General features: G+C 46.2%; 4 non-coding genes and 3 pseudogenes across 4 annotated transcripts; all 7 read right to left on the bottom strand.

The window, feature by feature from the left end:
• Positions 1-465: 465 nt before the first annotated feature.
• LOC113101035 (U1 spliceosomal RNA) lies at positions 466-629 on the bottom strand. Its single transcript, XR_003289886.1, has one exon. It is a non-coding gene; the product is annotated as a U1 spliceosomal RNA (small nuclear RNA).
• A 373-nt stretch (positions 630-1,002) lies between these two features.
• LOC113101046 (uncharacterized) lies at positions 1,003-1,221 on the bottom strand (annotated as a pseudogene).
• Positions 1,222-6,118: 4,897 nt separating this feature from the next.
• LOC113101047 (uncharacterized) lies at positions 6,119-6,348 on the bottom strand (annotated as a pseudogene).
• A 1,894-nt stretch (positions 6,349-8,242) lies between these two features.
• Positions 8,243-8,406, bottom strand: LOC113101034 (U1 spliceosomal RNA). The gene has a single exon (XR_003289885.1). It is a non-coding gene; the product is annotated as a U1 spliceosomal RNA (small nuclear RNA).
• Positions 8,407-8,780: 374 nt separating this feature from the next.
• Positions 8,781-8,955, bottom strand: LOC113101045 (uncharacterized; annotated as a pseudogene).
• Positions 8,956-16,935: 7,980 nt separating this feature from the next.
• On the bottom strand, positions 16,936-17,099 carry LOC113101033 (U1 spliceosomal RNA). Its single transcript, XR_003289884.1, has one exon. It is a non-coding gene; the product is annotated as a U1 spliceosomal RNA (small nuclear RNA).
• Positions 17,100-17,473: 374 nt separating this feature from the next.
• Positions 17,474-17,660, bottom strand: LOC113101044 (U2 spliceosomal RNA). The gene has a single exon (XR_003289895.1). It is a non-coding gene; the product is annotated as a U2 spliceosomal RNA (small nuclear RNA).
• Between the last annotated feature and the right edge of the window lie 6,570 nt (positions 17,661-24,230).

The following is a 24,230-nucleotide window of genomic DNA, read 5'->3' as shown; positions in this document are numbered from 1 at the left end:
GAGGAAATGTCCATTCACCTTGGCGAGGGGACCTCAAAACGTGCTAAGGTGGCGTGTCCGAGGTGGCTCGAATGGCTATAACTCCAGGAAGGAGTGAGATCCCTTCACCCAAATCGGCACACCTGTGCAGGGGCTCAGTCCGAGGCCAGGTGAAAAAGGGCGCGGCGACAGGCCACTAGGTGTCGCTGTAAGCGACAACAAAATTAATACGAATCGAAAAAAAGGACAACCAAACAACATGGAGACAGTTACAGCTAGGCTGCAGTCAGTCCAATCTACTTTCAAAGTAAGGTCTGCGCTATGTTCGAACTAAACTACCCCCCAGGGTCCGATTTTTCAAGAGCGCAAGTGACTTTGTTTCACAGGCGCACAACACATATCTCGCATGTGACAGAACTCCTCATTCTGAAACGAAAATAAATAAAAAACTGTAAAAACCTCTTCTGCTTTGTTCACCAACAATTTCAGGGGAGAGCGCGAACGCAGTCCCCCACTACCATAAATTATGCAGTTGAGATTCCCGCATTTGGGGAATTCGCAGGGGTCAGCATGGCCGGAGTGCAATGGACAAGCCTCGCCCTGGGTGAACCGCCTTCTTGATCATGGTGTCTCCCCTGCCAGGTAAGTATGAAGGCCCAGGCGGTCAGCCAGAGGTGTGATTTGCATTTCTACCATCCTCACCAACGGTTAGCCTCCGCCCCCCCTCCAGGAAAGGAAGGACGGGTGCCTTCCGTTACTGGCCTGGAAACTGCCAAGCTCATGGGCCGGTGCTTCCCAACGCCAGTTTTAGATGACTCTCTTTAAACAAACACACCTGATTCGATGCGTCACCTCGTCTGTGAAAGACTTCAAGACCTCAGGTGGGTGCATCGTTAGTGGAAGAGTCCAAGACCCCAGGTGGACACATCAGGAAAAAAGTTTGCAATAAACCACAGCATCTGCAATGGCAGCTCTCATTCCTTGTTCTGCTATTCGACACAATAAATGGCAATCCCCAAAAAGGGAAAGCACACCGTTCCTGGAGACACTGCAATACCAGGCTGATGCATGGAGTGGACGGAGCAAGCCCCGGCTCCAGCTCCGTGATCTAAAAATCCATTTAATATGTAGTCCCCGGAGGAGGACGTATCAGATATTAAACTGATAAGAACAGATTTTTTTTATTTTTTTTTTTATTTTTTTTATTTACCAATCCATTCATTACAACAGTCTGGAAAACATTACAACAAAAATTACATTTCTTTTACCATTTCCTTATACACACTGATAAGATAAAAAGGTTATACACCAAAAGAATAGAAAAAACCAGAACAAAACAACACCAAAAAAACCCAAAAGGCAACATAACATGAAATCCTTATTCCCGTTACCCCACACCCACTCTTGGTAACCCTCCCCATATCCTCCTGGTTTCTTCCTCCCCATAACACTCTTTAAACATTTTTACCTCGGTTACTATTTTCCCAAGTAAGCGACAAAATAACCTTTCTGGAAACATACGAGGCAACTGCTTTTTCAAGCACGTTGTTCTCCACTCCCACAAAATGTATTTAGCTTCTGAAATTACCACCCACACCACTCTCCTGCGATCTTTTTCCAAATCCTTTAAACCCTCACCCTTCACTACTAGCTCTCTCTTAATAGAAGGCCCCCTCCAATCCTTCCACCACAACTTTACAGAACGCCAGAGAGCTGCAGCTCCCGGGCAAGACCACAAACTGTGCTCAATTGTTTCCTCCTGTCCACAGCCCACTGGACACAACGGTGACCTTCCCTGCCCATGTCTGTACATACGCTCTCTTACAGGCAAACGGCCTAGAACTGTCAACCAGTTCAGATCCTTGCAGGCGCCCACCAAGTATGAGGGTTGCAAGATAGACCAATCCACCCCATCGTGCAGAGTAGCCTTCTCTGCCCCTTCAACCAACCCATCCCTTAGTCTGCAGTACAGTTTTCTATGGTCTAAAATCACTGACTGCTCTAAACACCAGGGTTTTTGCACCACAAGATCCACCACTTTCTGGTATTGTTCTGGCCTTTCCATTGACCAAGGCATCGTTCCATTCCATGGAATCATGGACCTCAATGGAAACCCCAACCAAAACCTGGCAAGGCACCCTGCCTTGTGCACTACAGTCTGGGGTACTAAACCTGCTGCAAAGGAGGAAAAAAGGGCCTCCATTTTTAAAGGTATGCAAGGCACACCTCTTCCCCCCTCTTTTAGGTGACGGTACATATGGGTTCTGGCTACCAACTCTGTACCATTCCTCCAGAGGAAGGAGAAAACCAACCTCTCCAGTTTCCTACCATACCAAAAAGGAATTGGGAATATGTACGCCAGGTGGTTCAGGCTAGGGAGGAGATCCGCCTTCACCACCTCCAACCTACCCCAGAGTGACAGCCTCCTTGCATTCCACCTAGCTACCTTTGCCTGTACAACCTTAAACCTAGCCCCCCAATTTTCTTGTGCACTATTTCTCCTGAAAAATCGAATGCCCAGAATCTTCATCCCATCAGGACACAGGCTGTATCCACCTGGCACACTTGTTCTCCCTGCCCACTGTCCTACAAACATTGCAGAAGATTTACTCACATTTACCCGAGCTCCTGAAACCTCACAAAACCGCTGCAGGATCCTGTCTGCCACCACAAAATCCAGCTCCGAAGTCAGGAACAGTGTCATATCATCAGCATATGCTGCCACCTTTGCCCTTGTCCCCCTACCACCAGGCAAATGCACACCCGTCAAGGACGGGGCCGCTCGTAGTGCCGCCACAAGGGGCTCCAGTGACAGAATGTAGAGCAGGGGGGACAAGGGACACCCCTGCCTTACCCCTCCCTGCTGCTCGACTAACTCTGAGTAAAATCCATTCACCCCAACTCTACTCATCGCTCGGGTGTACAGCAACTTTACCCAGGCCCTGAAAACTGGACCAAACCTTAATCGCTCCAGGACTGACATTAGAAAGGCATGATTTACCCTATCAAATGCCTTCTCCTGGTCCAAACTTAAGATAGCTAAAGGTAGCTGCCGTTGTTCTGCCCAGCTGATGATGTCCCTCACCAAGGCTAAATTCAAACTACTTGACCTGCCTGGCACCCCACAAGTCTGATCCGGCTGAACCACTGTACCCACCACTCTTTTAAGCCTTTCAGTTATGACCTTTGCTAATACTTTATAATCTGTTGAGAGTAGAGTTATTGGCCTCCAATTTGCTAGGTCCTCCTTCTTTCCTTTCTTATAAAGGAGAGTCACAAGACCTGTCCTCATAGTAGCCGGCAGTTCTCCCTTATTCAGGCTCTCCTGATATACCTCGACCAACTCTGCCCCTATCAAAGGCCAAAAGGCTCTATAAAACTCTACTGGAAGGCCATCATTTCCAGGAACCGTATCCTTTTTGAATGAGTACAAAGCTGACTCTACCTCCTGAAGAGTTAAAGATTTCTCCAACGCAGCACTCTCCTCTTCATCCAAAACATCTATCAACCCCTCCAGAAAACCCCTAGAAGCTGGATTTAAAGAACCCCTACTGCTAAAAAGCCCCCTGTAGAAACCAGCAGCTATCTGCAACATTCCCCCTACAGAGTATTCTACTCCCTCCCTTCCTTGTAGGCCCTCAATACAGCTGCGCTGCTGCTGTCTCCGTACTGTGGAAAAGAAATAACTAGTTGGTTTCTCGTCCAATAGACGTTTCTGGGTTCTTGACCACAACAGGAAGGTTTTAGCCTCCCCCCAGTAAAAGTCTTTTATGACTCCCTGTAGAAAACTGGCTCTGTTCCACCCTTCAGCAGTACTCAATGCTCCCTCAGACCACAAGGTTTGCAACTCCTCCGACCATTTGCGGACCTGAGCACGTTTGCGCTCTGCTTTTGCAATCCCCCAGCAACGGCAAAAGAGAGAAACTCTCTCCTTCACTCCCTCCCACCAAGCTGCTTGTGAATCAAACAGACCCCTCAAGTTTTTCCAACCGGCTATCAACCTTTGAAGTACTTCGTAAAAAGTTCTATCTTTTAAATAGGAGGTATTGAATCTCCAGACTCCCCTGCCTCTCTTCAAACCCCCTACCTCTACCCTAACTCCTACCAAACAGTGATCTGTGCACCACATAGGCTGTTGGATGTAGTTTATGACCTTCATATGGTCAGGTAAAAAAACGTAATCCAGGCGTGATGCCTCCTGCCTATTATTTCTCCATGTATAGGTTGGTTCTAAACCACCCGCTAACCTAAATGAATCCCGAAGAGAAAAATTGGTCACCAGCTGCGCTAAGTCCTTTCCAGAAGCATTGTCTAGTGACACATTGAAATCCCCCCCTAAAACCACCAACCGGTTGGTAAAGAGGACGGGAGCTAGGTCATCTAGAAAACCCTCCCTTTCTCCTAACTTACTCGGTGCATAAACATTCACAAACCGAAAAGCCACCCCCCTCCATCTGACATCCGCCACTATCATCCTCCCCGGCCTAATCACATTAGTGGATTCAATCACAAACTCCCCTGAGTAAAACAAAATCCCCACCCCATCCGCCCTCACATTACCCACTCCCCAAACTGAAGGCCCCAGCCCCCATCCTGCAGAAAATAATTGTACATCACTGTACCTTTGTAAATGGCACTCTTGCAAAAATAAAACATCAAAAGGTAACCTTTTTAAAGAAATAAAGACTGCAGTCCGTCGCTGTAGCATTTTGATCCCTCTTACATTCAAAGTAGCCACTCTTACACAACCCATTAAAATAATTGCTAATTAATATAACACAAAACAAAAAATTTTCCTGAATAAAACCTTAGATACTCCCCTTCCTTCCTAATATCCCCTTTCCCCTCCCCTTTCTCTTTCTTGAGAGTACCTCAGCCCATTCCCCCACTTGTTTGTCTTCCTGCCCCTCGTCCTCCCTCTCTTCTAAACCTGCCCTCCCAGGTTTTCCCAAGACCACATGGCCCTTTTCACAAATTCCCCCCTCTTTTGCTCCACATCCGTTTTCCCCTTCAGCCTCCACTTCCACCCTCCCAAGGATCTCCTCTTCTTGGACCACTTTCTCCCAGTCCTGAACAGGAGCTAGCTCCTGTAAAAGAGCTGAGCTTAAAAGTCCTACCCTACTACACTTGCGCTCCCTTTCCTGGCTCTCGGTGTCCTCAGTGAGCCGCCGTCGACGTTGTCCTTGTGCTACCACCATCGGATCACTTGATACATCGTCCTGCTGAGGCGGATTCTCTCCTCCTACTGAAGCAGACTGCCCTTCCCTTAAGTCCATAGGCCTAGTTGCCAGATCTCTCTGAGACTCGAAGATCCCAGATAACACCTCTGTCACATCTATCTCTGACCATTCCTGGGATGGCGCCGATTGTCGCCCGCTGTCCTCATCTCTCACTTCCTCCCCGAAATTGCCCGGTACGTCACCCCTACCGCCTTTTGTTTCTCTTGCCCCCTGATCTGCACTCGAAGGTCCTGCTTCCTGGCTCTCCATCTCTGCAGGTAAGCTTGTAAGCAGGGATTCAAGATCTGCCTGCAGGTCCTGACCTTCTCTAAAGAGGCTGGCAAAGGATTTCTTTCTGGTTGGACATGCACGGAACAGATGGTCCACCCCACCACATAGGCTGCATCTTTTAGGTTCAGGGCAAGCTGAGGCAATGTGGTCAGTTGACTCACAAAAGCGACAACGTTGGCCAGTACAGTCAGTCTTAATGTGACCTCGAGCCCCACATCTTCTGCAATACAGCGGCTGCCCCGGATAATGGAGGAAGCCTCGGTTGGACCCGATGAAAAAGGACCCCGGGGGGTGGATAAGGCCCCCAGGTGATGCTGGATCAGCCCTTAGCTTGACTAAGTATCTCCTCTTACCATTCCAGATGCCATACTGGTCCTTCAGTCGTTCCCCCCCTTTCACAGCCTCACAGTACCTTGCCAGAAAAGATAGAACATCTCCATCCTCTACAAAGGGGTTGTAAAGGTGGATCACCAATGGTAAATAATCCTGTGCAAAGGCCGGATGAAGATGCAGACCCCTCAGCAAACGGTGATCTTTTTTCTTTTCCCACTCCTCAAAAAAGGCAACACAGTCTCTCAATTGAAAAAAGGTCAAGTCCATGAACCCAGAAGAGGAGAAATCCTGAAGACAAAAGATCAGGGACGCAGGAATTCCAAAAACTCCTCTTAACACCTCGACAACGACGAAATCCCGTCCAAACCTCTTCTTAATCTCCATTTCAGCTTCCTTCTTCACTTGAACTCTGACAGTATTTTTCAGCCGCACCATCGTGGTCGGCAACGGAATCTCTTCTCTTGAAGTGTCCATCTGGTAAGAACAGATACTACACTTGATCTTAGCCAAAAGGCCGAGAAGCGATGCTGCTAAGACGCAGCAGGGAGGAAGCCGGACACGGCGATGCCCATCTCGGCTTTGGTAAGTTTTGGGAGACCTAAAAACGCTGGGGGATGGTACCCTGATAGCACACATACATCTAGGAGACGTCTATTTGACATATGAATTTACATCTGCAAGATGTAGTTTTAAGGCTGTTTGCTCATCTGCAATACGTCTATTGGACGTCTCCTTTTAGCAGTGTTTGGAAGGTTACTTTGGAAATGTAATAGGTTACAGATTACAAGTTACCCTGTTTAAAATGTTATAGTAGTATAACTTTTTCAATTACTTTATTAAAGTAATGTAACTAATTACTTTTGAGTACTTTTAGATTACTTTTCTAAATTTGTGAAAATTAAATAATAATAAATAAAAACATATACATCAACTCAAATACAGTTATCTAATAAGCATGTGTCATTCCTGTATAATAAACTCCTGAAACATTGGTGTTTTTTTAAACTGCTGTCTCTTTGTATATGATATGATAGGTAAAATGCATGACGTGACACAGAGCAGTTCTAGAAATGATGTTTATGTGCTCATGCACTCCTATATTGAGGCGGCAGAGGCTGACAACACTGCAAGCTTCAGTAGGCCTATTTGTATTAAATGAAACTGCATGTTTTTGCCATTAATTTACAGGAAGGGCGGACTGGGAAAAAAAAAAATTCTGTTAAAATTCTGGAAATTATTAGGGCGTATGTCTCAGAATAGTCAGTGCAATTTGGGAAAGAAATCAGTGAAATCTGTATGTGGATGTGTGTAAATATTCAAATGTAATTGCCTTTGTAATCGTTAACAATTTCATAAGTAACTTTAATTTAATTACTAATTTTTTCTTCGTAACTGTAACTAATTACAGTTACATTCATTTTGTAATTAAATTACGTAATGCTGTTACATGTAACTAGTTACTCCCCAACACTGCCTTTTAGATGTCAGATAGATGTCAATTAGATGTCTTTTAGATGTTTATGATTTAGAAGGTATATAAAACTGACATCTGAAAGGCGTATGTCAGACGTTTGTAGATGGCAGATGCTTTCCAGATCAACAGTTCTTTAACAGACATCTTGCAGACGTAAGTGTGCTATCTGGGTAGTACCCTCCCCTGTCTACAACGTCACCGGGCCTCGTCCGGATCGGCCTGACGGAAAGTACGTGATCGCTCGTAACTCCCAAACGGTTGGTCGCAGAGCCACGTGCCTTATGTCACCGGAATCCTTGGCTCGAGCCGAACGAGACACAGGTCTCAGATTGGCCCGTCGCTCTGACGAAATTTTCGGGTATTTTGGATTTTGTCGAAAACCTTCTTTTGCAACCTGGCGCCAGGTATTTGGCCCAGTCCCACCCAAATCAGCACAGAAAGCTTCTCTGGAGTCTGAGTGTCAATAATCATCCAAAAAAAGAGGAAATTTCCATTCACCTTGGCGAGGGGACCTCAAAACGTGCTAAGGTGGCGTGTCCGAGGTGGCTCGAATGGCTATAACTCCAGGAAGGAGTGAGATCCCTTCACCCAAATCGGCACACCTGTGCAGGGGCTCAGTCCGAGGCCAGGTGAAAAAGGGCGCGGCGACAGGCCACTAGGTGTCGCTGTAAGCGACAACAAAATTAATACGAATCGAAAAAAAGGACAACCAAACAACATGGAGACAGTTACAGCTAGGCTGCAGTCAGTCCAATCTACTTTCAAAGTAAGGTCTGCGCTATGTTCGAACTAAACTACCCCCCAGGGTCCGATTTTTCAAGAGCGCAAGTGACTTTGTTTCACAGGCGCACAACACATATCTCGCATGTGACAGAACTCCTCATTCTGAAAGGAAAATAAATAAAAAACTGTAAAAACCTCTTTTGCTTTGTTTCACCAACAATTTCAGGGGAGAGCGCGAACGCAGTCCCCCACTACCATAAATTATGCAGTCGAGCTTCCCGCATTTGGGGAATTCGCAGGGGTCAGCATGGCCGGAGTGCAATGGACAAGCCTCGCCCTGGGTGAACCGCCTTCTTGATCATGGTGTCTCCCCTGCCAGGTAAGTATGAAGGCCCAGGCGGTCAGCCAGAGGTGTGATTTGCATTTCTACCATCCTCACCAACGGTTAGCCCTCCGCCCCCCCTCCAGGAAAGGAAGGACGGGTGCCTTCCGTTACTGGCCTGGAAACTGCCAAGCTCATGGGCCGGTGCTTCCCAACGCCAGTTTTAGATGACTCTCTTTAAACAAACACACCTGATTCGATGCGTCACCTCGTCTGTGAAAGACTTCAAGACCTCAGGTGGGTGCATCGTTAGTGGAAGAGTCCAAGACCCCAGGTGGACACATCAGGAAAAAAGTTTGCAATAAACCACAGCATCTGCAATGGCAGCTCTCATTCCTTGTTCTGCTATTCGACACAATAAATGGCAATCCCCAAAAAGGGAAAGCACACCGTTCCTGGAGACACTGCAATACCAGGCCGATGCATGGAGTGGACGGAGCAAGCCCCGGCTCCAGCTCCGTGATCTAAAAATCCATTTAATATGTAGTCCCCGGAGGAGGACGTATCAGATATTAAACTGATAAGAACAGATTTTTTTCTTTCGAAAAAGTTTTATTGTCACCATTTACATTTTTTCCATTTGCATTTTTTCTTTTTCACACAACATTTTCTTTTTAATCACACATTAAAACAAGCAATATAATATATAATAAATACACATGGTAAAATGAAAGAAACGATCATTGTTAAAAAGCATTTGATTAAAACCACAGTGTTTTGCTTGTTTTTAAAAGTCCATTATTGAGGTGTGTTTAAAAGATGCGGTCAGTTCCAAAAGTAAAATACAAAATTTATAAAAAGCAAACAAGCCTCGTATATATATATATATGTTAATAAAACCTCTTTCATGATAAAACAATAAAAAACACCAATTAAAATTCATCTATTGTGCAAGACCGGGGGTGAGTCCTTATCAAGTGGGTCATCACCCCACTCTCCAGAACAGGGACATGAGATGCTACTTTATGGACTCAGCGGAGATCCCCTCTCCTCCGGCCCGCTGGCCCGCTGTTCCCGTAGCCAGAGTGGTGAGGGTGCATCTACGGGCGGCCAGGGTCGGTGCCTGCCGGGACCCTCTCCATGCGACCCCGGCCCCCCCGTCCGAATATCGTCGTCCGGTACCCCTGCAGCATTGATGTTACCTTTAGCTCGCATGCATGGAGGGTTACCGTAACGCGCTTCCCCACCAGCAGGTTTCTGGTGGCCCAGATGGCATCCTTGATGACGTTGAGGGTGAGCCAGAGCGAGGTAAATTTCTGTGCCGTCAAGTCCTTCAAGCCCCGGCCCACCCCAAGGATGGCGAGCTGGTACCCGAACTGGGCCCCACCCGCTGGTAGGCACGGGAAATACAGGGGGCCGGTCTTGGCCCACAGGTCCCGCGCAGTGCTGCACTCCCAGAGCAGGTGGTGGACGGTCTCCGGGGAATTGCAGCCGGACCGCGGGCAGATGGGGTTCTTGGCCATGCCTCTGGAGTGCATAACCGCCCTGACCGGGAGGATCTCATGAGCCACCATCCACGATAAGTCCTTGTGCCTGTTCTGGAGAGCGGGGTGAGCCGCGTTCCGCCAAACCTGTTTGGCCTCACTTGGTGTGAGGCCCGGAACTGGACTCACCGGTTCCCGGTCCTGCACAACAGAGATGAGAGACTTGTGTTGAGTTAAAATGGTGACATCTTCACTCTCTAAAAGGTATTTCTTTAAAAACTTTTTTATAAAACTGTACTCTTTGGGCAAGTTAAAAGACACTGGGGTTTTCAAGTCCACTGGTAAAATTTTCAGTGTTCGTAGGTAAGACCCCATCCAAAATCGCGCCATTGCAGCCGTCTTGTTTTCTTTGGATGGGGTCGTGGCATAACTAATGTGCAGGGCGGTGAAGCGGCTGCCTAAAAACAGGTGGGGGTCTGGGAGGCCTTTTCCACCGTTCTCCGGCCTTTTCTTGATGGTCTCCCTCTTCAGGCGCTCCCACTTGGACCCCCACAGGAAGTAAAACACCGCCCTCTCCAGTTTCCCCAGGAACCACCGAGGGGGGCTAAAAACAGAACAGACAAGTAAAATCAGAGGTAAAATCACAGATTTAAAAATTAAAACCTTGCCTTCCATCGTCATCTGTCTTAGTCCCCAAAACCCCAGTCTTTTCCTAACTTTCCCTAACAAGTCAGTCCAGTTTTCCCGTCCACCCCCGTCTTTATCAAATTTAACGCCTAAAATCTTAAAATCGTTGTCTTTAAAAACCAAATCAAGTCCTCCTGTGTCCACGTCTCCCCACGGCCCGAAGAGCTGGGCCTCGGACTTGTTTCTATTGAGTTTGGCGCCCGAGGCCCGACTGTACCAGTCAGTCAAGTCCAGTGCTCTTCGTATTGATAAAACGTCTGTGGCTAAAAGAGTTACGTCGTCCATATATAAAACACAGGTCGCCGTCAGTCCCCCCGTCCCAGGAACGTCCAGTCCTTTGATCCATTTGTCCCTTCTCAAGATCTGTGCCAGTGGCTCGATGCAAGCCACATACAGAAGAGGAGATAAAGGACATCCCTGACGGACACCACTGTGTATGTTCACAGCTTTGGAAAGATGCCCATTTATTAGAATTTTGCTGACTATTCCCTTGTACAGCAGTCCCACCCCGGCTATAAACCTCTTTGGAAACCCCATTTTCTCCAGAACCTGGAAGAGGTACTGGTGCGAGACTCGATCAAATGCTTTTTCAAAATCTAAATTTAGGACTACTAGCCGAATATTTCTGTCTCTCGCATAACAGATGGCGTCTCTAATCAGCACTAGGTTGTCTGTTATCTTTCTTCCGGGCACAGAACAAGCTTGATCCGGGTGAATCACGTCCTCTAAAACAGTTGACATGCGTGTTGCTAAAACTTTGCTAAAAAGTTTATAATCGAAATTTAAAAGTGTTATGGGTCTCCAGTTTTTTAAGTCAGTCCGGTCACCTTTTTTGTGAAGTAAAGAAACTATCCCTATTCTAAAACTGTCTGGAAGTCTGTCGAGGGTCTCAAACTCTTTAAAAACTGTCAAAAGCTCTTGTCCTAAAATGTCCCAAAATGTTAGATAAAACTCCAGGGGAAGTCCATCCACTCCTGGGGACTTCCCCTTTTTAAAACCTCCAAGAGCTTTTTGGGTTTCTAAAATGTTCAAATCTTGGGCTAAAATCTCATTTTGACAGTCGACCCTTTTCTCAACAAAATTTAAAACTTCTTTTACGGTGTCTGAGTGTACCTTTTTAAAACTATATAAAGCCCCATAAAATTTTTCCACATCCTCTAAAATCTCTTTTGTTGTGTTAACCTCCCTATCCCCTGTTTTAACCCTGGTTAACCCCCCACCCCTTGTTATTATTTTCTTAAAAAAATATCTGGTACACTTTTCCCCTTCTTCAATTTCTCTCTCTTTGCTTCTTAAAAGGACCCCTTTACTTTCTATATTGGCTAAAACTGACATTTCCTTTTTTACATCCTGGATTTCATTGTTAAAATCAAAACCATTATTTAAAAGATTAAAATACCTTTGTAGTCTTTTTTGCAACCCCAACATGCATTTCTTTTCCCTACTCTTCTTTTCTTTCCCTATCTTTCTAAAAAACTGTCTCGTCCGGTCCTTTACCATCTCCCACCACTGTGCACGTGTATCATAAAAGTCTTGGAGGGTCTGCCATTGGCTGAACTGTTCCCTATATTCTAAAATTACATTCTTGTCTTCCAACAGGGAACAGTTCAGCTTCCACAGCCCTCCCCCTACCGTCACACCCATGGGCAGTGAAAGGGTGCAAGACAGCATCATGTGATCAGAGAAAAAAAGGGGGGTTAATGTAGCATCGGTTGGCGGGCAGTCCCTTGTAAACACGTAGTCGATTCGAGAGGCTTTGGTACCATCACCACTGAACCAGGTGAAGCCCTCCTCTCTTTGATGCAAAATTTTAAAACAGTCGACTAAATTAAAATCTCTGACTAAACCCTGCAATAAAACCGACGTTTTGTCCACTCTGAAATCCTCCCCTACCCTTTTCCTGTCTGTTTTAGATAAAACACAATTAAAATCCCCTGCTACCATTAGGGGAGCCCTACCTAGCATGTGGGGTTGCAAGTCTTCTAAAAGCTCATATCTTTCGTTCTTTTCCGTAAAACCATATACATTAAGAACATTAAAATCCCTGTCTAAAAAGGTCAGATTTACTAAAAGTGCCCGGCCTTGCCTCACCACAGTGCTGCCCTTCACCAAGATGTTAGGATTATTAATTAAAACCACAACTCCGTCGTTTTTGTTAAAATTTGATCCGCTCCATATGGAGGCTCCTGCGGACCATAGCTCTTCCATTTTTGTGTACCTAGTTAAAAAGGGCAGAGAACACTCTTGTAATAAAAACAAATCTGACTTAAAAGATTTTAAAAGGGACAAAATACTCTGTGCTCTAATGGTGGACCTCACACTTCTGACATTGATAGTAGAGATGGTGAGGGCCATGAGCAGTAGGGTTAAAAAGGTATGAGGCATTTAAAACAGAAGACAATAAAAAGACTACAAAAATATGATTAAAATCATGTTACATCTTGTAGCATTTGTCTTTCCTTTTCCCCAGATGAGCTGAGGTCAGGAGGGCAAATGCCTGTCGCTTCAGAGGCCACAGAGGGAACCTCTTGTGGCTCCTTTGGCGATGATGCTGTTAGCTTAATGTGCAAAAAGGAAACCTCATTAGGGGACTCTAGGGGCCACATGCGCTCCAGATCTACCGAGTCGGAACTATCGAGCTTATATGCTGCCCTAGATTTTTTCTCCTCCGTTACAATCAGAGGAGACCCCGCAGGTCTTTTTTGCACCTGAGCATTAGGGAGTGAACACTCTGTCTCACTCCCGGTGGATTCTTCCACCCCATCCGAAACTGTTACCAGTGATTCTTCCTCACTTTCCTCTCCTTCCATTACCACTTCCTGTTCCGTTGCCTCCGCCCCTGTGGCCGCCCCACTTCCTCCTTCCTGCCCAATCCCTGAGGCCGGCTGGGAATTTGAAATTCCCGCCAAAACCTCAGGGACCGCCTCCTCTCTCCTTTGTTCCTTCGTTTGTTGCCCATGTGGGGCGGCCATTTTTAGCTTGTTGGCAAAACTTTTAGGGCAGTCTCTGTAGAGATGGTTTGTTTCTCCACAAAGATTGCACCGTCTGCCATTGGTACAGTCATCAAAACTGTGACCAATTTCTCTACACTTCCCACAGATTAACTCTTGGCATGCTTCAGCTAGATGACCAAACCTTCCACACTTTCTGCAGAGTTTGGGCATTCCTTGATAATGTATGTAGCCTCTGTTCTCTCCGAGCACAATCATGGAAGGCAGATGTTTCAGGCCCTGGTAGCCCCCAGCGTCTTCCCATTGTTTAATGGGAATTCGCCAGGAGCATGTCCAAATGCCATCTTCATCTAACACTTTGACAGGCTGGCCTCGAACAGTGCAAAATCTACCCAACCAAACACAAATATCATCTCCAGTCACGGTTTCATTGAACATCCTGACAATCACAGTTTTAAGTGTGTTATCAGAAAGTTTCTCAACAGTGAACATGGAGAACTGGGCTTTAACTGATTCAAACCTTTGCCAAAAGTCATTAAGTAGGGAAGCGGTTTTAAAACTAACATCAAATCCTTTGTTCAAGGGCAGAGTCATCAAACAATTCAGGTCATCACATTTAAAAGCTAGGGTCTTTTGGATCAGCTTCCTGGAAAAGTCCATACGGGACATTCCCAGGAGCTTCCCCTCACCCTGCCTAAATAAAAAACGCACGCTGTGGTGCCTCCGCACGCCGGCACGGGCAGCCGACATGATGGAGGCACCAACAGCCTAAAAACTTAAAACAACAATAAATACAACAATAAATAACAAAATAAATAATTAAAAGACCTCACCTTAAAACTTGTTGGAGCCCGAAGCAGCAGAGTTCAATATACCTCTCGAAGTTGTGTGACTCAAGATATAAAACGATCTCGAGTCAGGAAACCTCCAAGAGGCGATCGCAGTCTCAACCGTCCGACAAGATACTTGATCTTAGCCAAAAGGCCGAGAAGCGATGCTGCTAAGACGCAGCAGGGAGGAAGCCGGACACGGCGATGCCCATCTCGGCTTTGGTAAGTTTTGGGAGACCTAAAAACGCTGGGGGATGGTACCCTGATAGCACACATACATCTAGGAGACGTCTATTTGACATATGAATTTACATCTGCAAGATGTAGTTTTAAGGCTGTTTGCTCATCTGCAATACGTCTATTGGACATCTCCTTTTAGCAGTGTTTGGAAGGTTACTTTGGAAATGTAATAGGTTACAGATTACAAGTTACCCTGTTTAAAATGTTATAGTAGTATAACTTTTTCAATTACTTTATTAAAGTAATGTAACTAATTACTTTTGAGTACTTTTAGATTACTTTTCTAAATTTGTGAAAATTAAATAATAATAAATAAAAACATATACATCAACTCAAATACAGTTATCTAATAAGCATGTGTCATTCCTGTATAATAAACTCCTGAAACATTGGTGTTTTTTTAAACTGCTGTCTCTTTGTATATGATATGATAGGTAAAATGCATGACGTGACACAGAGCAGTTCTAGAAATGATGTTTATGTGCTCATGCACTCCTATATTGAGGCTGACAACACTGCAAGCTTCAGTAGGCCTATTTGTATTAAATTAAACTGCATGTTTTTGCCATTAATTTACAGGAAGGGCGGACTGGGAAAAAAAAAATTCTGTTAAAATTCTGGAAGTTATTAGGGCGTATGTCTCAGAACAGTCAGTGCAATTTGGGAAAGAAATCAGTGAAATCTGTATGTGGATGTGTGTAAATATTCAAATGTAATTGCCTTTGTAATCGTTAAAAATTTCATAAGTAACTTTAATTTAATTACTAATTTTTTCTTCGTAACTGTAACTAATTACAGTTACATTCATTTTGTAATTAAATTACGTAATGCTGTTACATGTAACTAGTTACTCCCCAACACTGCCTTTTAGATGTCAGATAGATGTCAATTAGATGTCTTTTAGATGTTTATGATTTAGAAGGTATATAAAACTGACATCTGAAAGGCGTATGTCAGACGTTTGTAGATGGCAGATGCTTTCCAGATCAACAGTTCTTTAACAGACATCTTGCAGACGTAAGTGTGCTATCTGGGTAGTACCCTCCCCTGTCTACAACGTCACCGGGCCTCGTCCCGATCGGCCTGACGGAAAGTACGGCATCGCTCGTAACTCCCAAACGGTTGGTCGCAGAGCCACGTGCCTTATGTCACCGGAATCCTTGGCTCGAGCCGAACGAGACGCAGGTCTCAGATTGGCCCGTCGCTCTGACGAAATTTTCGGGTATTTTGGATTTTGTCGAAAACCTTCTTTTGCAACCTGGCGCCAGGTATTTGGCCCAGTCCCACCCAAATCAGCCCAGAAAGCTTCTCTGGAGTCTGAGTGTCAATAATCATCCAAAAATAGAGGAAATTTCCATTCACCTTGGCGAGGGGACCTCAAAACGTGCTAAGGTGGCGTGTCCGAGGTGGCTCGAATGGCTATAACTCCAGGAAGGAGTGAGATCCCTTCACCCAAATCGGCACACCTGTGCAGGGGCTCAGTCCGAGGCCAGGTGAAAAGGGACGCGGCGACAGGCCACTAGGTGGCGCCGTAAGCTGAAAAATAGGGAAAATGTAATGTAAATGGACAATCAAACAAAGATGAAAACACCTGCAACACTGCGGGATGGTAGTACCCTCCCCTGTCTGCAACGTCACCGGGCCTTGTCCCGATCGGCCTGACGGTGGAACTGCAGCGACGGAAAGTACGGCATCGCTCGTAACTCCCAAACGGTTGGTCGCAGAGCCACGTGCCTTATGTCACCGGAATCCTTGGCTCGAGCCGAACGAGACGCAGGTCTCAGATTGGCCCGTCGCTCTGACGAAATTTTCGGGTATTTTGGATTTTGTCGAAAACCTTCTTTTGCAACCTGGCGCCAGGTATTTGGCCCAGTCCCACCCAAATCAGCACAGAAAGCTTCTCTGGAGTCTGACTGTCAATAATCATCCAAAAAAACAGGAAATTTCCATTGACCTTGGCGAGGGGACCTCAAAGCGTGCTAAGGTGGCGTGTCCGAGGTGGCTCGAATGGCTATAACTCCAGGAAGGAGTGAGATCCCTTCACCCAAATCGGCACACCTGTGCAGGGGCTCAGTCCGAGGCCAGGTGAAAAAGGGCGCGGCGACAGGCCACTAGGTGTCGCTGTAAGCGACAACAAAATTAATACGAATCGAAAAAAAGGACAACCAAACAACATGGAGACAGTTACAGCTAGGCTGCAGTCAGTCCAATCTACTTTCAAAGTAAGGTCTGCGCTATGTTCGAACTAAACTACCCACCAGGGTCCGATTTTTCAAGAGCGCAAGTGACTTTGTTTCACAGGCGCACAACACATATCTCGCATGTGACAGAACTCCCCATTCTGAAAGGAAAATAAATAAAAAACTGTAAAAACCTCTTCTGCTTTGTTTCACCAACAATTTCAGGGGAGAGCGCGAACGCAGTCCCCCACTACCATAAATTATGCAGTCGAGATTCCCGCATTTGGGGAATTCGCAGGGGTCAGCATGGCCGGAGTGCAATGGACAAGCCTCGCCCTGGGTGAACCGCCTTCTTGATCATGGTGTCTCCCCTGCCAGGTAAGTATGAAGGCCCAGGCGGTCAGCCAGAGGTCTGATTTGCATCTCTACCATCCTCACCAACGGTTAGCCCTCCGCCCCCCCTCCAGGAAAGGAAGGACGGGTGCCTTCCGTTACTGGCCTGGAAACTGCCAAGCTCATGGGCCGGTGCTTCCCAACGCCAGTTTTAGATGACTCTCTTTAAACAAACACACCTGATTCGATGCGTCACCTCGTCTGTGAAAGACTTCAAGACCTCAGGTGGGTGCATCGTTAGTGGAAGAGTCCAAGACCCCAGGTGGACACATCAGGAAAAAAGTTTGCAATAAACCACAGCATCTGCAATGGCAGCTCTCATTCCTTGTTCTGCTATTCGACACAATAAATGGCAATCCCCAAAAAGGGAAAGCACACCGTTCCTGGAGACACTGCAATACCAGGCCGATGCATGGAGCGGACGGAGCAAGCCCCGGCTCCAGCTCCGTGATCTAAAAATCCATTTAATATGTAGTCCCCGGATGGGGGACGTATCAGATATTAAACTGATAAGAACAGATTTTTTTTTTTTTTTTTTTTTTTTTTTATACTTTCAACATTACATTCATTTTTCCACATTTAAATCATAATTATACCTCATTTCACATTCAGTAACATTTATCATAATACAGTTCAACTAAATCTTTCCACCTTTCCTTGGCTGCATGTTTCCCCCACCTTTGTACATCCCACTTAATCCTTCCCCTTAATTCAGCCTCCACTCCCTGTACTATCCCTTCTGCTGACCTCCTGCCCTTTCCTCTAATCCACTCTTGTCTTTCCTCCCATATCCCTTTCTTCACCAAACTCATTATTAACCAAAGCATAAACGCAACTTTCCCTTCCCCCTTCTTACATCTAATACCCCGAATTACATTCCCACCTGAGACTCTAAAATCATCTGAGACCACCCTTAAAACCCTCTTCACCCTCCCCCACACTCTTTGTGCAAAAGCACATTCCCAGAAAGCGTGTCTTATGGTTTCTTCTTGTGAACACCCCTCCCTTGGGCATCTACCATCTTTTGATAGCCCATGTCTATACATGACCTCCTTCACTGGTAAACGCCCCAAAAAACCTAGCCAATTTAGATCTTTTAGACCATTGTCCAGTCCCTTTGGTTGAATGTTCAACCATACTCTCTCCTGGACACCCAGTCTCACTTCACTAGAAACCCTCTCCCTTGCCTTCCCATACAACTTCCTCTGCTCCAAACATACCCCCCCATCCTTACCCTCAGGGTATTTCCCCAACCACCTGACAGCATGCCTGTAATGCCAGGGCTGGTCCTCAGCCCTTGGACCCTCATTGGTCCACTTCATTACATGCCGCCCCTCATAAGAGAAAAACAACCTAAGAAAATACCCAGATGGATGCTCTACTGGGTTGGCTAACTGCGCCAAAGTAGAAGACACAAATAAACAATCAAGTTTTAGAGGAATATGAGGAACATCCCGTCCCCCTCTACTAACAGGATTAAACATTTCAGACCTCTTCACGTATTCATATCTACCCCCCCATACAAATTAAATATTAACCGTATTACTGCCCTTCTCATGCTTGCTGGTAAAGGGTAAATGTAAGCCAGATACTGAAGCACTGGTAACACGTCCATCTTCACTACCAGGACCTTCCCCATCAATGACAACCTGCGCCCTTTCCACCTTGCCAGCCTCTTCTGCACTGACGCAATACGACCAACCCAATTCAGAGTTGCTGAGCCTTCATTCTGAAAGTTTACACCCAAGATCTTCAAAGGACCCTCACACACCTGCAAACCACCAAGGCCTTCTCGCCTCTTCCTAAACTTCCCAAAGAACTTAATGGCCGACTTTGCAACATTTAAACTAGCCCCTGACGCTAGTGAAAACTCTTCGAAAAGGGACAAAGCTCTCTCAAGACACCTGTCTGACATCAACAGCAATGACGTGTCATCCGCATACTGTGATAATTTCACCACAGCTCCCTTTGCTCCTGGTACCACAAAACCCTTTATTCTACTATCTAATCTGATCGCCTCTGCCACTGGCTCCATGTATAAAATAAAAAGCAGTGGGGAGAGAGGGCACCCCTGCCTCACCCCTCCCTTTGCCTCAAAACCCTGCCCTACATTCCCATTGACTGAAACCAAACAATTACAGCCTGTATACAGTGCTCTAATCCATCCTATAAAGTCCTCCCCAAACCCCATTCTCTCCATAACTTTAAACATAAACCCCCTATTTACTCTATCAAAGGCTTTGGCTTGATCTAAGCTGACCACCATTAGCGGCAGCTCTCTATTCTCTGCCCACGCGATCACATCCCTAATGAGTTGTAGATTCCATTTAATACTACGGCCCTCTACCCCACAAGTTTGATCTACATTCACAACATGAGGTAGGGCTTTCTTCAACCTGTCCGCCAGAAGCTTTGCTATAATTTTATAGTCCACTGAAAGCATTGTGAGCGGCCTGTAATTGGCAATGTCTGACTTTTCTCCCTTTTTATAGAGAAGCGTTATTACTCCTGTTGCCATTGAACCTTGTATACTTTTATTCTCCAACACCTTTCTAATCACCTCCACCAAATGAATACCTAAAATACTAAAAAAACCTAACATAAAATTCGACAGGCAAGCCATCTATCCCTGGCACTTTCCCTTTACTCATCCTCTTCAAAACACCCTCAACTTCTCCTATCGTAATGGGAGAACCTAAACCAACCCTTACTTCCTCAGGGACAACTTTGGACAGATAATTAACAAACATTTCACTTTTTTCTGCAACTATCTCCCTCTCCCTAAAAAAGTTTTTGAAATGGTCTCTTACATACCCGTTCATCCCTTCAGTTTTAGTCAAACATCCCCCTGTCTTATCCTTCAGTTTCATTACCACCTGCTTCTCTTTACGGTCCCTAACAGATCTGAAAAGCGCAGCAGTACACCTCTCCCCTTTCTCCCTTGTTTCCTGTCTTATTTTAAACAGAAACTTTTTGCCTGGTCTTCATAAATCCCCCTTAACTGTTTCTTAAGAGCATTAATGATTACCCAATCAACTGTAGCCCCTACGTTATACTCTTCAAATTTCAACTCTAACTCCCTCTGTAAATCTCTTGCTTGTCTCCAAAATTTTCCAGATCTTCTTTTACAGTACCTAATTATCCATGCCTTTGAGCGTTCCTTAACCATTTCCCACCAGCCCACTACATCAGTATACATACATTTTAAACCCTCCAACCCCCCAAAAAAACACTTCATACTCTTCACCAAATTCTTTCTCTTTCAACACCTCTATATTCATCCTCCAATACCCCTTACCAAACTTAACTGTATTACCCTTAATCACAAACCAGACCATTTCATGATCAGAAAAGAAAACAGGCTTAACTCCCCCCTTCTCCACAACAATATTCCTTGAGAAAAATACATAATCTAACCTTTTCTCCACCCCTCTGGAGTTTCTCCATGTTGCCATACATGCTTTAGGATTAACCCTCTGCCCTCCGTCCACCAAATCATGCCCTTGCAGGATCCCCTCCAACACCTGCAGACTACTATCCCCTTTATCCCCTAGCTGTATATTGAAATCCCCCCCCATTATAATTTGTTTATTGGTGGCACAAACTGTTAACAACATATCAAAAATTTATTTCCTCTCCTCTGCTGTCTGAGGAGCATACACTGAAAGTAATCGGTATTCACCCCCTCTCCACTTCACATCTGCCCCAGCCACCCTCCCTTGAGAAACTGTAAAATGATTCTCAACCTCTATTCCCTGATCCCAAAACAATATCCCCACCCCTGAAGAAAAAACCCCTCCCACACTCCATAATGCACCGCCCCTACCCCCACTCTTCGGTAAATTTCCTTGCATCTTCAGAGCCTTTTAAATGAACTTCTTGCAAAAAATAATATTACACTTACAATTATGCAAAAAAGAAAACACAGCTCTCCGTTTCACAGCATCTCTTATACCCCTTACATTTATCGTCCCCACTGTCAGCTCCTCAGTAGACAGCCTTATTCGTTCTTTAATGTCCCTCCCATTTCTTGTCCTTCCAGGCTTGTGGCCTCACTCTCACTCACTCTTAAATCTGCCCACCTTACAGGTGTTGACTTGAGGCTATATGACTCCTCTTCCCGCTCTTCATTCCCCCTACCAACCATTTCCTCTGTCAGCTGGAATAAGGGCCTTGCATTGTCCATCTCAAGCCCATCTTGACTGTCAGTAGACGATGATTCCTCTGAAAAGCTCATCTTTAGAACAGTCTCAGGCTTCCTCTTCTTACTTGGTCTCCCCTTCCTCTTTTCAGTTTTCCTGACCAGTTGGCTTTCCCTTGCATTAGCTGAGTCACTTTTACTCTCCTCTTCCATCTCCTCTTCTACTCCGTCCGCGCACTGCATGGGGCTTTTGAACTGTTCCCCACTAAGTGCCTCCAAGAAAGCCGCCATCACATCTTCCACTTCCTCTGTTTTCTTTGCCTCTTTCCATCCCAGCAGCTCCCATCTCCTCACCAGGCTCTATCATCCCCTTCTCCGTCACCTGTTGCTCGATGATCCTCTTTTGACTTTCCTCCCCCAAACCGTCTGTCCTTCATGCCTTCTTCCCCTCTCACTCCTTCTCTGTACTGCTTTCGGCCACCTTTGCAATCTCTCATCAAGTGGTCTAATGAACCACAGCTGTGACAAGACTTAGGAACAGTGCACTCTTTTGCAATGTGACCCAGCTGGGCACACTGCAAACACCTTTGCTCTTCACACCCGCCATCATTATGCCCATAACGTCTACACCTCCTACAAAAAGGAGGCTGTCTGGAGTAGAACAGATAGCCTTTGTCTGCCCCGATGTTAAACTGTGCAGGAGGATGCATCAACCCCTCCAACCCATTCTTCTCAGTTCTTAAAAGAACTTGGAATTGTCTTTTCCCAGTCCATAAACCCACACTGTCTCTCACATATCGTGCAGGTGTAAGAACTTCAGCAAATTTCACAAGAAAAGCCACCAAGGCCTCATCTGTGACATATGGGTTATACATGTGCACTGTGATGACTCTAAAATTCGGCCTGTCCAAACTTATCACATTAAATCTTCCCACAAGGCCTACCTTGTCCATCCTTTCAAACTTCTCCAGCACTGCTTTGCACAGCTCTCCAGTATTCACAGTCACGTCGAAACACTTTTCTTGTCTGTTAGTCTGTAAACAGTACACGTCTTCCACTTTCAACTTCATTTTGTCCAGAAGAACAACCCTTGCAAAAACTTCTCTTTCCATCATATCCATCGCTGGATCCTTCAATTGGAAACGCAACGTGTTTCTCAGTCCCGCTCTTGGAACCGAGGGCGCAGATGTACCCGCCATATTTTCTTCTCCAAAGATCAAAGCCCAACACTTGATCTTAGCCAAAAGGCCGAGAAGCGATGCTGCTAAGACGCAGCAGGGAGGGAAGCCGGGACACGGCGATGCCCATCTCGGCTTTGGTAAGTTTTGGGAGACCTAAAAACGCTGGGGGATGGTGAGTAGCCTCCCTGTCTATACAAACGGTCACCGGGCCTCGTCCCGATCGGCCTGACGGTAAAGATCGGCATCGCCTCGTAACTCCCAAGAACTGGGTTGGTCGCTGGAGCCACAGATGGCCTATGTCATCTGGGAATCCCTTAGAGCGTCGAAGGGGCCGAACGAGACGCAGTCTCAGGATTGGCTCGTCGCTCTGACGAATATTCCTCGAAGTAGGATATGTTTTGGATGTTTTGTCGGAAAACCTGTCTTTTGCAATCATCTAGCTCAGTCAAGGTGATTATGGCCCAGATCCCACCCAAATCAGCACAGGAAAGCTTCTCTGGAGTCTGAGTGTCAATAATCATCCAAAAATAGAGGAAATTTCCATTTCACCTTGGCGAGAGGACCTCAAAACGTGCTAAGGTGGCGTGTCCGAGGTGGCTCGAATGGCTATAACTCCAGGAAGGAGTGAGATCCCTTCACCCAAATCGGCACACCTGTGCAGGGGCTCAGTCCGAGGCCAGGCGAAAAGGGACGCGGCGACAGGCCACTAGGTGGCGCCGTAAACTGAAAATAGGGAAAATGTAATGTAAATGGACAATCAAACAAAGATGAACAACGACTGGCCGAAACACTGCGGGATGGTAGCTGACCCTCCCCTGTCTGCAAGTCACCAGGGCCTTGTCCCGATCGGCCCCTGACGAGTGGAACTGAGCAGCGACGGAAAGTACGCGCATCGCTCGCTAACTCCCAAACGGTTGGATCGCAGAGCCACGTGCCTTATGTCACCGGAATCATTGGCTCGAGGCCGAACCGAGACGCAGGTCTCAGATTGGGCCCGTCGCTCTGACGAAATTTTCGGGTATTTTGGATTTTGTCGAAAACCTTCTTTTGCAACCTAGCGCCAGGTATTTGGCCCAGTCCCACCCAAATCAGCACAGAAAGCTTCTCTGGAGTCTGACTGTCAATAATCATCCAAAAAAAGAGGAAATTTCCATTCACCTTGGCGAGGGGACCTCAAAACGTGCTAAGGTGGCGTGTCCGAGGTGGCTCGAATGGCTATAACTCCGGGAAGGAGTGAGATCCCTTCACCCAAATCGGCACACCTGTGCAGGGGCTCAGTCCGAGGCCAGGTGAAAAGGGGCGCGGCGACAGGCCAGTAGGTGGCGCCGTAAGCTGAAAAATAGGGAAAATGTAATGTAAAAAGACAATCAAACAAAGATGAAAACACCCGAAACACTGCGGGATCGTAGTACCCTCCCCTGTCTGCAACGTCACCGGGCCTTGTCCCGATCGGCCTGACGGTGGAACTGCAGCGACGGAAAGTACGGCATCGCTCGTAACTCCGAAAACGGTTGGTCGCCAGAGCCACGTGCCTTATGTCATCGAGAATCCTTGGCTCAGAGCCGAACGAGACGCAGGTCTCAGATTGGCTCGTCGCTCTGACGAAATTTTTCGGGTATTTTGGATTTTGTCGAAAACCTTCTTTTGCAACCTAGCGCCAGGTATTTGGCCCAGTCCCACCCAAATCAGCACAGAAAGCTTCTCTGGAGTCTGACTGTCCAATAATCATCCAAAAAAAGAGGAAATTTCCATTCACCTTGGCGAGGGGACCTCAAAACGTGCTAAAGGTGGCGTGTCCGAGG

Source organism: Carassius auratus, unplaced genomic scaffold, assembly GCF_003368295.1.
Source record: "Carassius auratus strain Wakin unplaced genomic scaffold, ASM336829v1 scaf_tig00217455, whole genome shotgun sequence".
Taxonomy (NCBI): domain Eukaryota; kingdom Metazoa; phylum Chordata; class Actinopteri; order Cypriniformes; family Cyprinidae; genus Carassius; species Carassius auratus.
The sequence above is the reverse complement of the archived record's forward strand: the minus strand, read 5'-3'. Positions and strand labels throughout refer to the sequence as shown.